The following is a 12,989-nucleotide window of genomic DNA, read 5'->3' as shown; positions in this document are numbered from 1 at the left end:
AGCTTGAGTCCCTGATAATGTACCTGGGAAAGCAACAGAAGACGGCCCAAATGCTTGGATCCCTGCACCTGGCAAGGGAAACGCAGATGGAGTTTCTGACTCCTGGAGTGGACCTGACCCATCCCCAGCTGTTGAAGCCATTTAGCGAGTGATCCTGTGGAGGAAATATTCAATCCATCGTCTCCCTCCCCCAACCTCCTCTCCCTGACTCCCTCTACAATTTTGCCTTCCAACTAAAACTTAGGGGGGAAAAAAGTGAAAGTTCACAGTGAAAAGAAAAATATAACATTAGCTACTCCAGTAAGTGACTAAGTACCATGAGACTGGCTGCATTATCACCCCAAATTGAGTCGATTTTAAAAATTGAAACCTGACAATCTTGTAGTTACCTTCCAGCTCCGTATTTTACTCTTACAATCCAGGGGAGTGAACCACACCCCCTCACCCTTCCTGACGCAGTTTTAGAGTCTGTGTGTTGTCCCAACATAACTTTCAGTCCTAAGTGCACAGTGGCACACTCAAACTACTTCTAAAGGACTTCCACTGACTGTACATGTTTTATGATTTCTCCTTGAAAGGTTAAAAAAAAAAAACACTGTGCAAATAGGCAAATAGGCAAAGTCCCACTACAATACAATATGTTACCCAAGCGCTAAATGGGTTTAGCCTCTCCAGCAGACACGGGATCCATGCATCATGCACTCCTGCGGCTGAGCTAATGACATTACCTGCAATGCTTTCACTAGTGGAATTTCGCCCGCTGGCTCTCTCAGGTCACATGGCCCTCTTTTAATTTGATGTAATTGATGTGATCTCATCATCCCAACCCCAGCTTGACCGTAAGAAGAGGGACATGCTGCTGACGGGGCTCACACCTGCAGTGCACTCATGAGCGGCCCATGGGGTGTCTTTTTTTTCCCTCCACTTAAGCTCCTCTATCCGTGTGCTGCTGAGGGGTGAGCACCACGCACAGGTGACGTGTGCTGGGCCACACGGGCACACGGTACGGACATTCCCTTTGAGTACGGAACTCTAACCGCCTTGCAGGATTGTTTTAGTAGTTTTTCTGAGCTTTTGTTAGAAAAGAAGACACGAGGGTGGACAACAGGACTGTCACTCATGCCAAATGCTTCATTTCAGCAGATACATAACTATTCCTTTTTAAAGAATTTACAGATTTTTTTCGTTTATAGTACCCAAAGCGTCCACTGTCATGTGTGTCATTGCTCCTAAAATTAACTTTTCCTTTTTCTAAAGATTTATGTTAAGTATGTTAATCTCCCTAACAATCCCATGTGGTAGGCTCTATCACAAGGCCACTTTACACACTGAAAACAGGAAGCCGGAAGGGTTAGGCAACTTTCCCAAGTTTCATTCCAAAGTCTTAACCATCACATCAACTTTGTTAGGCTCATGCCCAGCACAATAATGTAGCGGTTAAAGTCCTCGCCAGGATCCCATATGGGAACTGGTTCTAATCCCGGCAGCCCTGCTTCCCATCCAGCTCCTTGCCTGTGGCCTGGGAATGCAGTCGAACCTTTAGGACCTTGCACCCACATGGGAGACCCAGAAGAAGCTCCTAGCTCCTGGCTTCGGATTGGCTCAGCTCCAGCTGTTGCGGCCACTTGGGGAGTGAATCATCAGACAGAAGATCTTCCTCTCTGTCTCTCCTCCTCTGTATATCCACCTTTCCAATGAAAATAAATAAATCTTAAAAAAAAAAAAAAAGTCAGGCTCTAGCTCCTTTAAAAAAATTATTTACCTATTTGAAATACGGACCTGGAGAAGGAGAGAGAGGGCGGGGGAGTGAGTTACCCAATCTAACGATTCACTCACCAAATGCCCACAATGGCTGAGGCGGAACCCGGGGAAAGCCAGGAGCAGCCCAAAGTGCCATTCGGTTCTCATATGTGGGCAGCAGGGCCCCAAGTACTTGAACCATCCACTGCCTTCCTAGGCACTTCAGCAGGAGTCGGAGTAGAAGCAGGGTCACCACAACTCAGATACTAGGATACCAGTGTGACAACCATCAACTTTACCCATTGTGCACAACACCAGCTCCCAGAGTCAACCCTTTAACCATCATACTAAGTTTAGTAAGCAAGAACAAGTATGTCCAACTGCAAGAGGGTTTAGTCAATATGCTGTCAAATACCGAAGACAGATCTTTTATAAAAGAAGTGTCAAGTGCAGTTTCACTCAGACACTTACTGGTCATCTTCTACGTGTTCGACACTGCACTTTGTGGCAAGATAAAGCAGGTTAATGAAACAAAGGGCACTTTGGAAGAGATGCCAATGTATATCTGGGAAAGGGCAAGATGGTGAGGCCCTCAAAGAGAACCAAATAACACAGGCCAAGCTTTTCACTGCTGTGTTACAACCTGTTTTTTCCAGGATTAATGCCTTTCATTTTCACAACAACACACTTACCAGCTCAAGTTCATCAGGACTGATGTATAGGTGGGAGAGAGCAGAATTTCCTTCTAACTCACAATTAATTAAATTCATTGTTGAAATGAAACATGTTCTTTTACTCATGGGATTCCTGCAACCTCCCCAACCAACAAGACACCTCTTTGTTTCCAGCAGCTCTCTCTAGAGAGAGAGAAATGTTCCCCTTCAGCCCTTTCGGTCAAGTTCATGAACATTTCTCAACTCCAGAGTCTCTAAGTCAGGATGTCTGTCATTTAACCTTCATTCTCCTTGAATGTTTTTTTCCTGATAGGTTTAGATTAAAGCACAGACTGATAAACGAGCATGGCTTTGGAGCAACGGAAGACGGTCATCAAGGAAATCTCTCTGAAGGTAGGCAACAAAGCAAGCAATCCTTTGTCCATTCCCCATCCCCCAGACCACCATCACCACCCGTTCACACATTGCCTGCAGTAAGAAGGTTTTATTATTTTTTATTTGTTTCTTTTCTTCTCCTTCAGTTTCCAAATGGTTTTCATCATCACTTCCTGCTTGTTGTTCTAAAAAAAAAAAAAAGAAAGAAAGAAAAAGAAAAAGAAAAAAAGTGTGCCCTGCTGGTACACAGTTCTGTTTACTACGCGAATGTAGCTAGCTCAAGCATTTTATCAACTTGAAATTTAATCCAGGAGTAGAGGATGCCGGAAGAGGAATGGGGGTTAAGTAAGAAGCCCCTGCTGTGAACACTGTGTTTCACTCATGAAGACTTGGGGTAATTAAGGAAGTGATCCATGTTCCCCTAAGGCAACTGTTTTCCCACTCAGGGACTTCTCACCCATTTATTCAGCTTCTAGACTTTCAATTCGTTAAATCATCATTTATTTACAGTGTTTAGTTTCTTTCTGGTCCTAGAAGTTCCACACCATATTTTAGCTATTCTTCAAAACAAAATAAATTTTTTTCCACTCTACCAAACCAAAAGAAAAAGAATAGAAAAATGAAAACAAAGTCCTAAGAAAAAGAGTTTTATCGGACACACACACAAAAAAAAGAGACGGCACTGGGAAAGATTTTCATGCGCCCTGTAAGAAGAGCCTGCAGTGCTGGTGACAGTCACTCCTGCGCACACCTGGCATCTCCGATTCTCCGTGACTTCCTGATAGAAAATGCCTTCAGAGTCAAAGTCATGCTTTATTCTCTGATCAACACTACTGACAATTCAAATCTCAGTGACCTGAATTTCCTTAAACTTTCCTAGAGTCACCTTGTTGTTTTTTTTTTTTTCAAGTTAGGCTGAAATCCTGTCTAAATACAGGGAAAGCATCATTCCTGCACAGCTTCTGGGAGTTGAAGAATGCAGTGGCAGAGCAGCTTCCGTTCATCCTACTCAGTGTACTTTATTAGCTTCTTGCTGCATGACGGCCATCACCTAGACCCAGGGTCTTACCCAAACGATATTCAATCCCACCACCAAAGAAGGTGTCAATAACTAAAGAGTGAATTGCTGACAAAGTTAACACAGCAGGGATGATATCATTGGCCTTCTGAAGCTCTCCTAGCCTTTTGGGTTCATGAAAGTCTGAAACCTATTAACATCTCAGATCCAATGTTCACTGACAACAAAAGAACCTGGGCCAAAGGATGGCAAAGGAGGAACCACTGTTGTGTGGTTGCACAGAAGGATGGTTCAGATATTTGGGCTCTTGCCACCAATGTAGGCGAGTAGGTGGAGTTCAAGTCTCCACACTTGAACCTGACCCAGGCACAGCTGTTGTGGCCATTTAGAGAGAGAAGCAGTAGCTGGATGGTCTCATCTGTCCCTCTCTGTCACTTTGCCTTTCAAGTAAATAAATTAAAAAAAAAGGGGGGGGGTGGGAATGGAGAAATAGTACAACACATTACCTCCCAGCAATAGACCAGAAACTTGTGTACTGTCCCTAGAGGAGAGGGGAAAGAGTTTTCTAAGATAAAATACAGAAATTCACAGTTTTCCTATGTCCAGAGGATCTTATTCTCCCAGCCAGCTTTTGGCCACACCACGGAGAGATTAGCACTGCAGGCAGTAGTCGCCAGCTCCCCGAGATGGAATACTCCAGATTCTTTTTAAAACATCAGCAAGAAATTCTGCATTTCATAAACTTCTATCGGATGGCTGACGATCATATGTACCTTCTCCAGGCTCTGTGTCCTCTCCTGATAAGCTGCAAAGAGCCATCTGCTCTTACCAGGAGCGAGTGGGGTAGCTGCTTAGCATCTGAGTGAGTCGCCTACTTCCCCATCATCAAAACGAGGTGAATGAAACCACAGACCAAATAACCAGCATCACACTTTATTGCAGAGACGAATGCTTCCAAGGACAAACACACAATCAATCATCTAAATTGTACAAAAAGCCTAAGAGGAAGAAAAACGTGTGTTATTTCAAAGATTAATTCAAGAGTCTTAATGACCTCAATTTTTCTTCTTTAAGGAAAGATTCAGACCTAAGATGCAAGGTCAAAAACAACACTCTGATTGGGAGTGAGATTTAACCCCTCAGAGACAAGCATATGAAATCAAGCTGAATAACAATATGGCAGATAAGGGAGAGGTACCAAAAAAACACCTGATACAACACAGCAGGTGTTACGTGGAAGACAACAAGATGCCAAGCCTTGAAATCAGACAAAAAACAGATTCATATCCCAGTGTCTTCACTTTCTGTGTGACTGTGGGCAGATCACTTAAAGACTTGATGTCTCAGTTTTCTTGTATGTTTAAAAGTTAAATGAGATAATACGAAAGTGCTTGGCTTGCAGCTGAACTTACTGAGAAACTACTTTAGAGTCCCAAGACTTTTTGTCATCCAGCTCAATTTTACAGTTATCAAAGGCATGATTGAAAACCAAGCTCAATTGTTTTGATATTTTTTTAAAACATGTTCTCAATGCAATAGGACTTTTATTGACATGCAAAGTTTTATGAGCTAGTTTTCAAAACTAAAAAAAAAAAAAATCATTTCCAATTCAGTCTTCAAAATTAAGGAGTGCCCATAGAGAGAAGTTAGTGGATATTGCTATCAAAAACAAGACAGCCCCACCCTGAAAGAGTAAGGAGAGTTAGCAGCCATCCCATCAGGAGACAGCCACCTGACAGAAGTTTCAAAGTGTTTTGCCTGCTGCTGCTGCCCTGTAGTCAGAAAGTCAAGAGAATGAATAACCCAACCAAAACCCCACACTTGTTCTGGTCCTACCTCCATCCGTGTACTGCTCCCCACTAAACAAACCCAAGAGTGAGCAGGCTCCTGCTAAAGACAGCGAGGCTTAGAAAAGAGGTCTAGAAATGTGATGTTCTAATATTCTTGATCACCTTGCAGCTATACAGTATAAGGCAACATCTGACATACTTCAAGCTTAGGACATGTCAGTAGCATACTACTTTACAATTCGAAGAGGGAGAGCCTAAGAAAATTACAGACACCAGTCTTATGATGTCACTTAGGTGTTAGGCCCACAGCAGCAGCTCTTCCAGATTTCTTGATATGGGTAAGATACAAACCTCTCTTTATTTAAGTCAAATTTAATAACATCTTCTATTATAGTTATGCACTACATCGATAAAGCTTTGTGGCATTTAATCTTACAGAACCACCACTGCGTATCTAGTGACATCACAGCAATCTTCATTTGTAGAGGGGCACTCCATGGTCCTTGCTATACGATCAGGTCACCTGTCAATGCAGTTCACAGAACGTGACTGTGCTTGGGAAAGCATTCCTAACTGAGCTTCCACGTGCTTTCCTCCAAATAGCAAGTCCTGCTGAAGCATCTCAGTAGGTGTCTGTCTCCTTCTTAGAATATGATTTCCATGGGGTTGGGGCTGACTCAGGAAAGCATCCAGCTGCTCACTGGAGAGGGGATAGCTCATTCACTGAGCGAAACACTGGAGCCACATAACCAGGACTCAATACATCTCCATGTTTATTCCCAGTTCTGTCTCTTTCCTTATTCTTTGCCTTATTTTACCCTAAGGAATTCCCCCTTAAACGCCCTGCCACCAGTGGAGGTTCTTTTTTATGTTTCTTTTGTCCTCACATGTCCATCATATATCAAGTGACTTGCACTGCACAAATTGTTTGCATTCTGTTTAATAGTCACCTTTAAAAATGATTCTCCTTCTAAAAGAGATGGGCTGATTAATGTACTCCAAATATCTTGCACTACACAGCCAGTTCTTTTATCCTTGTTCTATTCATAATGTATAGCCTTTCTCTCACCCAACGTGCATAAAGGATCCACTCCCAACCAGCATTATTTGTAACTGCAGAGCCTGAGGTGGTACGAGATGTCAAAAATGAAAAATTGCTAAATTCAAAATTGCTTCTCCTTTTGTTTTAAAGGTGACCTGCAGGTAGTTTTTATTTTTTTTTTAATGAACTAATTGTAGGATTATCTGCTGAATGCCCCAAATGCAGACAGTGAGAGAACACTCAGCACACACCCACTACACAATTACCGGCATTGTTTCTGAGCCTCTGCAAACCCAGACTGCTGACACGCACAGCACCCTCAGCCTGGGCAAGGTGACTGGCTCAGAGGCAGTTCAGCCGGAAGATCAGGGGATTGGACTTGCCGGACAATGGCAAGAGGACCAAGGCACTGGGAGGAATAGTTTGGCTCGTTGCTAAAGGACCTTTGGGCAAACTGCAGAATCAGCATTCAAATCTGCTTCTCCACCACCTGCCCCAAGGGGACCAGGTCTGTGCTGCTCCCGCAGAAGGAGAGCTGATGGTTACGACTTCATGTTCAACACATGCCTTCCATTAAAGGGGGCTGTCGTGGGCCCAGCGCAGTAGCCTAGTGGCTAAAGACCTTGCCTTGCACATGCTGGGATCCCATATGGACACCTTGGGACCCTGCTCCCATGTGGGGAGACCCAGAAGAGGCTCCAGGATCCTGGCTTTGGATCGGTGCAACTTTGATTGTTGCAGCCACTTGGGGAGTGCATCAACAGATGGAAGATCTTCCTCTCTGTTTCTCCTCCTCTCTGTGTATCTGGCTTTGCAATAAAAATAAAATAAATCTTTCTTTTTTTAAAAAAAAAAGTGGGTCTATCAGACTTGTAAGCTATTTTCAAGACTCATTAGACTCACCTACATTTTCTTTGGTGAATCTGAATGTGCGGCCCCTACGCCGTGCCTTCCTCCAAGCCCAGCCAGAAATCAGACTGCTACTTGGAAGGTCTCAACTCTTGCCCAATGCAGGGACATAAGCTCAGAGTAAGTCAGGCACTTCAGACATTTTTCTAGATGATCTATGATTCTATCCAGCATTGAAATGTGCCCAAAAAGGAGAGGAAATTACTTAGCGGATGTGATTTGAGAGAAATCACAGAAACGCCCCCACCTGATAGAACACGGTACTCTGCAATCGACTTCAATTTCTGCCTTTAATATGAATTTATTCACATTATTTACCCTGTCTTCCGTTACCTGTCACCTGCTAAAATGTGCGTAACCCTTTGAGAGGAACACATTAAGTTATTCATTATCTACTATTATACCCCAGAGAGATGAGTTCTGCAGCTTACACTCCGATGAGCTGGCTACAGCAAGGCAAGAACAGGAGGAATATTTCGCTAGGAAAGCCAAAGAAGGGAGAAAACTAGGACAAGTTCCATAGCAGAAAGAAAGCACCAAGATAAGGGATTCTTGAGTGCGGGTGTGGGGCACAGCTTGGCTCAGCGGCAACCTGGACCTGAGTGTCTGGGTTTCAGTCCCAATTCTGTGACTATTCCAGCTTACCGCTAATGTATGCCCTCAGAGCAGGCAGGTAATGCTTCAAGTACTTGGGCCCCATGGGTGAAGCCTACACGGAGTCCCAAGCTCCTGACTTGACCTTGCCTAACTCAAGTGTCTGTAGGCAGTTGAGAGCGAATCAGTGAAAGGAAGATCGATGGATCTCTCTCTCTCACTCTCCCCCCTCCCAAATTTCAAATAAGTAAAAAAAAAAAAATACAAGCAAGCAGACAATGATTCTCGGCACCAGTCACTTGTTCGTGTATTCACTAATTTTTTTTTAAAGATTTATTTTTATTATTTTTTCATTGGAAAGGCGGATATACAGAGAGGAGAGACAGAGAGGAAGATCTTCCGTCCGATGATTCACTCCCCAAGTGAGCGCAACGGGCCGATACTATGCCGGTCCGAAGCCAGGAGCCTCTTCCGGGTCTCCCACGCGGGTGCAGGGTCCCAAAGCTTTGGGCCGTCCTCGACTGCTTTCCCAGGCCACAGGCAGGGAGCTGGACGGGAAGCGGGGCTGCTGGGATTAGAACCGGCGCCCATATGGGATCCCGGGTGTGCAAGGCGAGGACCTTTAACCACTTGTGCCACCACGCCGGGCCCGTATTCACTAATTTTTTTTTTATAAAAGGGCCAAAGAGATTCAAGAAGAAAGTAGCACGGAGAACAAAGTGTCATTTGTTTATTTACTTCCCTTGGGAGGCAGGGAAGCAGAGAGAGCGCTGCCATGTGATAGTTCATCAGCCAGAAGCTGAAGGCATGAGCCAGATACAATGTGGGTCTCCCACATGGAAGGCAAGAGACTCCATGACTTGAGCCATGAGTGCTACCTTCCCAGGACAGGAGGCAGGAGTGAAATTAGAGAACAGACCTATGCACTCCTGTGGGTGTTTTACCTGCTAGACCAAAGGCCTACCCACCATTCATCCAATGCAATAAAGAGCCTACTCCATACCATGGATGGTGCTAAGAGCAGATGATGCTCTGTGGAGTGAAGTGTCAAATCACACAGGCAACTTTGAACACTCAGGGCCAACCTGTCCACTTCACACTGTCTTCCTTGAAACCATGTACCTTAATTCTTCCTCCCTTAGAGCTGGAAAGCCCAGGCTCCTGTGCCTAGAAAGGTGGTGATGGAACAGCTGACATCCACTACAGCCCCCTGATGATCAGGCAGCACCCGGCTGTCTGCACACCGCCCCTCTCGCTTTGCCACATTCTAGCAGCTTCCATGAGATAGTGAGGTTTGTGTTCTTGGGCTTACAGACGCAGCAGCTTTGTGGGCATGGCAGGACACCCAAGAGGGAACACTGCTAATCAGGGAAGATACCAGAGCTAAACTGCTGTTTGTGTTATGAATTTTTCAGCACTTCCAACACAAAAGCAAAACAAGTAAGTAGTAGGAAGGATGGAGCTAACCAGATGTTACGCTAGCCCCATCCCGGTCCTCTAATGCTCTGAATACCTGAGACTTAGAACCCAGGAGGAATGTGCCCCATCACAGACCTCATCCTGCGACTCAGTACACCTAAGACCCTTTCAGACACAGTTGTTCTCAAGTGTCAAATCGCCCAAAGAAAGGCGGCTGCTGTTTCCTTTGGTTTTCCTATGAAAGTGTCAGCAATATGCTGGCCACAGAAGTTCAGGTATAGATCTCCAGTAAGGCTACCTGGCTCCTGCCAGGTGCACACAAGGAAATCAGCCACTGGAAGATGCTACAGCATCAGCACGTTGTGCCTCCAGATTTAAAAATGCCAAGCTGGTACTTTCAGGTCAAACGGAAATATCATGCTGATCTCTTTGCCTTGGGAGCTTAAGATAGATCACGTTACTGCTGAGACCTTACTTAGAATTTACCTGCAAAATGAACTACAACAGTAATCCATTCACCCTCAGCTAACTCCTTTCAAAAACCTAGCGGGAAAGTAGGTCTGAAACCACCGACAGTTTTTGCCCAAAGAGATGAATGAGATGACGGATAATGCAGGAGAATGGAAAAAACCAGTTGTGAAAGTCTTCACGGTATGATGAAAACCAAGATATTTCTCCCCTTGATCTGCAATTAAAACTTATCACAGTTGCCTCTTTCAGATGGAGCAAGGTGATTCAAGCAAATCACAGCTGATTGCAGCAATGCAATCTGGAGCCAGGTCGACCAGGCGACAGGGAAGCGGGGACACGGACAGGGTCCTGGCCAGCAGCACAGTCCCTACCTTCACTCCTTCACTCTCACGGCCAGCCGGCACTTACCTATGCTCAGGCGTCACCTCACTCACTCACTCTACCACTAGCATCATGACTTTTTAAAGAATATATTTATTTCTATTGGAAAGTTAGACATACAGAGAGGAGGAGAAACAGAGAGGAAGATCTTCTATCTGGTGATTCACTCCCCAAGCAGCCGCAACAGTCAGAGCTGAGCCAATCCAAAGCCAGGAGCCTGGAGCCTCTTCCATGTCTCCCACACAGGTGCAGGGTCCCAAGGCTTTGGGCCATCCTCGACTGATTTCCTAGGCCACAAGCAGGGAGCTGGATGAGAAGCAGGGCTTCCAGGATTAGAACCAGCACCCATATGGGATCTCGGGCATGCATGGCAAGGAATTTTGCCGCTAGGCTACTGCACCAGGCCCCCATCGCAACTTTTACCACGCTTTTACACTTGCAAAAAGTAGCAAGATTGTCTGAATTACATAAAGCAAAAAAAAAAAAAAAGTTATCTCCAATTGCCTGTAAATAAGTGAAGTATTCTTATGCCAGAATATTCTTAAAATTAGACCCTAAGTTTTTTGGTAGAGTTCAAGTTACTCTAAAATGCATATATGCACTTTGAGATCGGCCTTTGGAGCAGCCCAGTCCCCCACTGAGGGAGCGGTCTCCGCTAACGCAGTCTGCAGCAGACAAGTCAGTAGCAGACTCAAGGCTGACCTGGTTTTTGAGGAAGTCTCCTTCGACATTAAGTTTCAAAATTTCCAAAGCCACACTACTTTTTTTCTTTTCTTTCTCCTATTAATTTATTTGATGGAGATGGGAAATAAGGATAGAGGGAGAAAGAGAGTCTACATGCCAGAACACCAATTCCAGTCTTGTGATCCATGCCCCCAATGCCTACAACCTCCAGAGATAAGCCAGACTAAAACCAGGAGCCCAGAGCAAGCGGCAGGGACCTGTCGGAGCTGTTACTACTGCCTCCTGGACACGCATTCAGGAAGCTAGAGTCAGGACCCAGAGCCAGGTACTGAACTCATCACTCTGATTTGAAGCAAGGCTGTCACAATCAGCATCTTAACCACCAGGCCAAGTGCCATCCCCGACCATCTTTCTTGGCAGTCCTTCAGGATCCGGGATCTCCTAACTTTAGTAATACCATCTTGAAAAAGATTGGCAGAGTCCAAATGGCACCAAAGGATTCCCAATTCAACTTCCTTTTAAAGAGGGAATCTCTAACTTTACAGGATTCTTCTTGACAGATTTCTAACAAATAATAGATATATCATCGGTGTACATTAATTCTACAAATGTGTTGGAACTCTCATAATGAAAAATGCAAATTCCTGTCCCGAGAACTTGGTTTCCTAGCTTGCTTTAGATGAGGTCAGGATTATTCCATCGCTGGCGATGACTTACCGATCGGTTCTGCAGGACCTCAGCATTCTGGTGATCATTCATTCACTCACTTCCTGCACACGTCCATCCCTCACAGTCAACTTCATGCTTCCCTCCATACATGCTAGCCCCATCCTGTCCCTTGGACACATTTTCACACATTAAGCTTCCAAGCGGACACCAGTCCTCTACATGGTGGACGCTTAATCAACGTAAAATAACAATACCTGCACACCTCTTAGGGGGTATCATGATATTAAAAGTTTTTCATTACTTTTCTCACATTTTTCTTCCATTCAACAAAGCTTACCCTATGGGTGTATTTGTTTTCCCCTCGAAACGTCTTGATGCCAGATCTTTCTTTTCTCTGGCTGAAATTCATCTGTGTTTATTCCTCCAGCTCTTGCACGTAGATATTTTATTACAACTTCTTCATACCCTGCCCTACTCCCAAACCTAATCCTTCTCTCCTTCACCCTAAGGGCCCTTGCCAATATAACTTCAGGTGAAGCAAATGAAAATACTAACTTTTTGCCCTGGGCTTCAGGCTTCCTCCACTAAAATTAAAACATAAAAACACTGCATGGATATTAATATTATATTCCCTGCCCTGTAAACCTTCTATAACATTCAGTGATCTGTCAGTCAGCAGCATTTATTGAATGTCCACTCTGAAAAGTAAGTTGGAGCCCTTTGGCTTCTTTCTTTTCTACTCATCAAAGCTCGGTTTGTTTTGTTTCTCTCTGTAGAGATTCTCCACTGTAGTTCCTGCCTCCCACAGCTGTCCTCCAGCACCTGCCATGGTCACCGTGAGCTCCACTTTGTCACCCACTTTGCTAATTCCCCCAAGAACTCTCCATGGAACATATACTTCGTCCATCCCATAAGCTACACCTGACCAGATCCAATATGCTCCCAAGAGGCAGTGAACTAAAATCTGTGAACCTCGTGGATTGTCAGAAAGTATGGGAGATGCCCGGCTTTCCACATATGACTTATCCGTCAGAAATACTCTGCAAAAAAGCAATAGTTCCCAAACTTCAGATCTTACAGAGTCAGAAGGGTTTGATAACCTGCCTAGTGGCCACAGAAGTTGCAGAAGGAAGGCCAAGTTTAGATCTGACTCTATAAAGCCTTCATAGGAAATAAACTGGTGTTTGGGCCCCAAGAAATTGCCCAGTTTGTGAAAACTCTGA

This window comes from Ochotona curzoniae, unplaced genomic scaffold, assembly GCF_017591425.1.
Source record: "Ochotona curzoniae isolate NIBS_2020 unplaced genomic scaffold, NIBS_Ocur_1.0 contig_50, whole genome shotgun sequence".
In the NCBI taxonomy this organism is placed as follows: Eukaryota; Metazoa; Chordata; class Mammalia; order Lagomorpha; family Ochotonidae; genus Ochotona; species Ochotona curzoniae.
The sequence above is the reverse complement of the archived record's forward strand: the minus strand, read 5'-3'. Positions refer to the sequence as shown.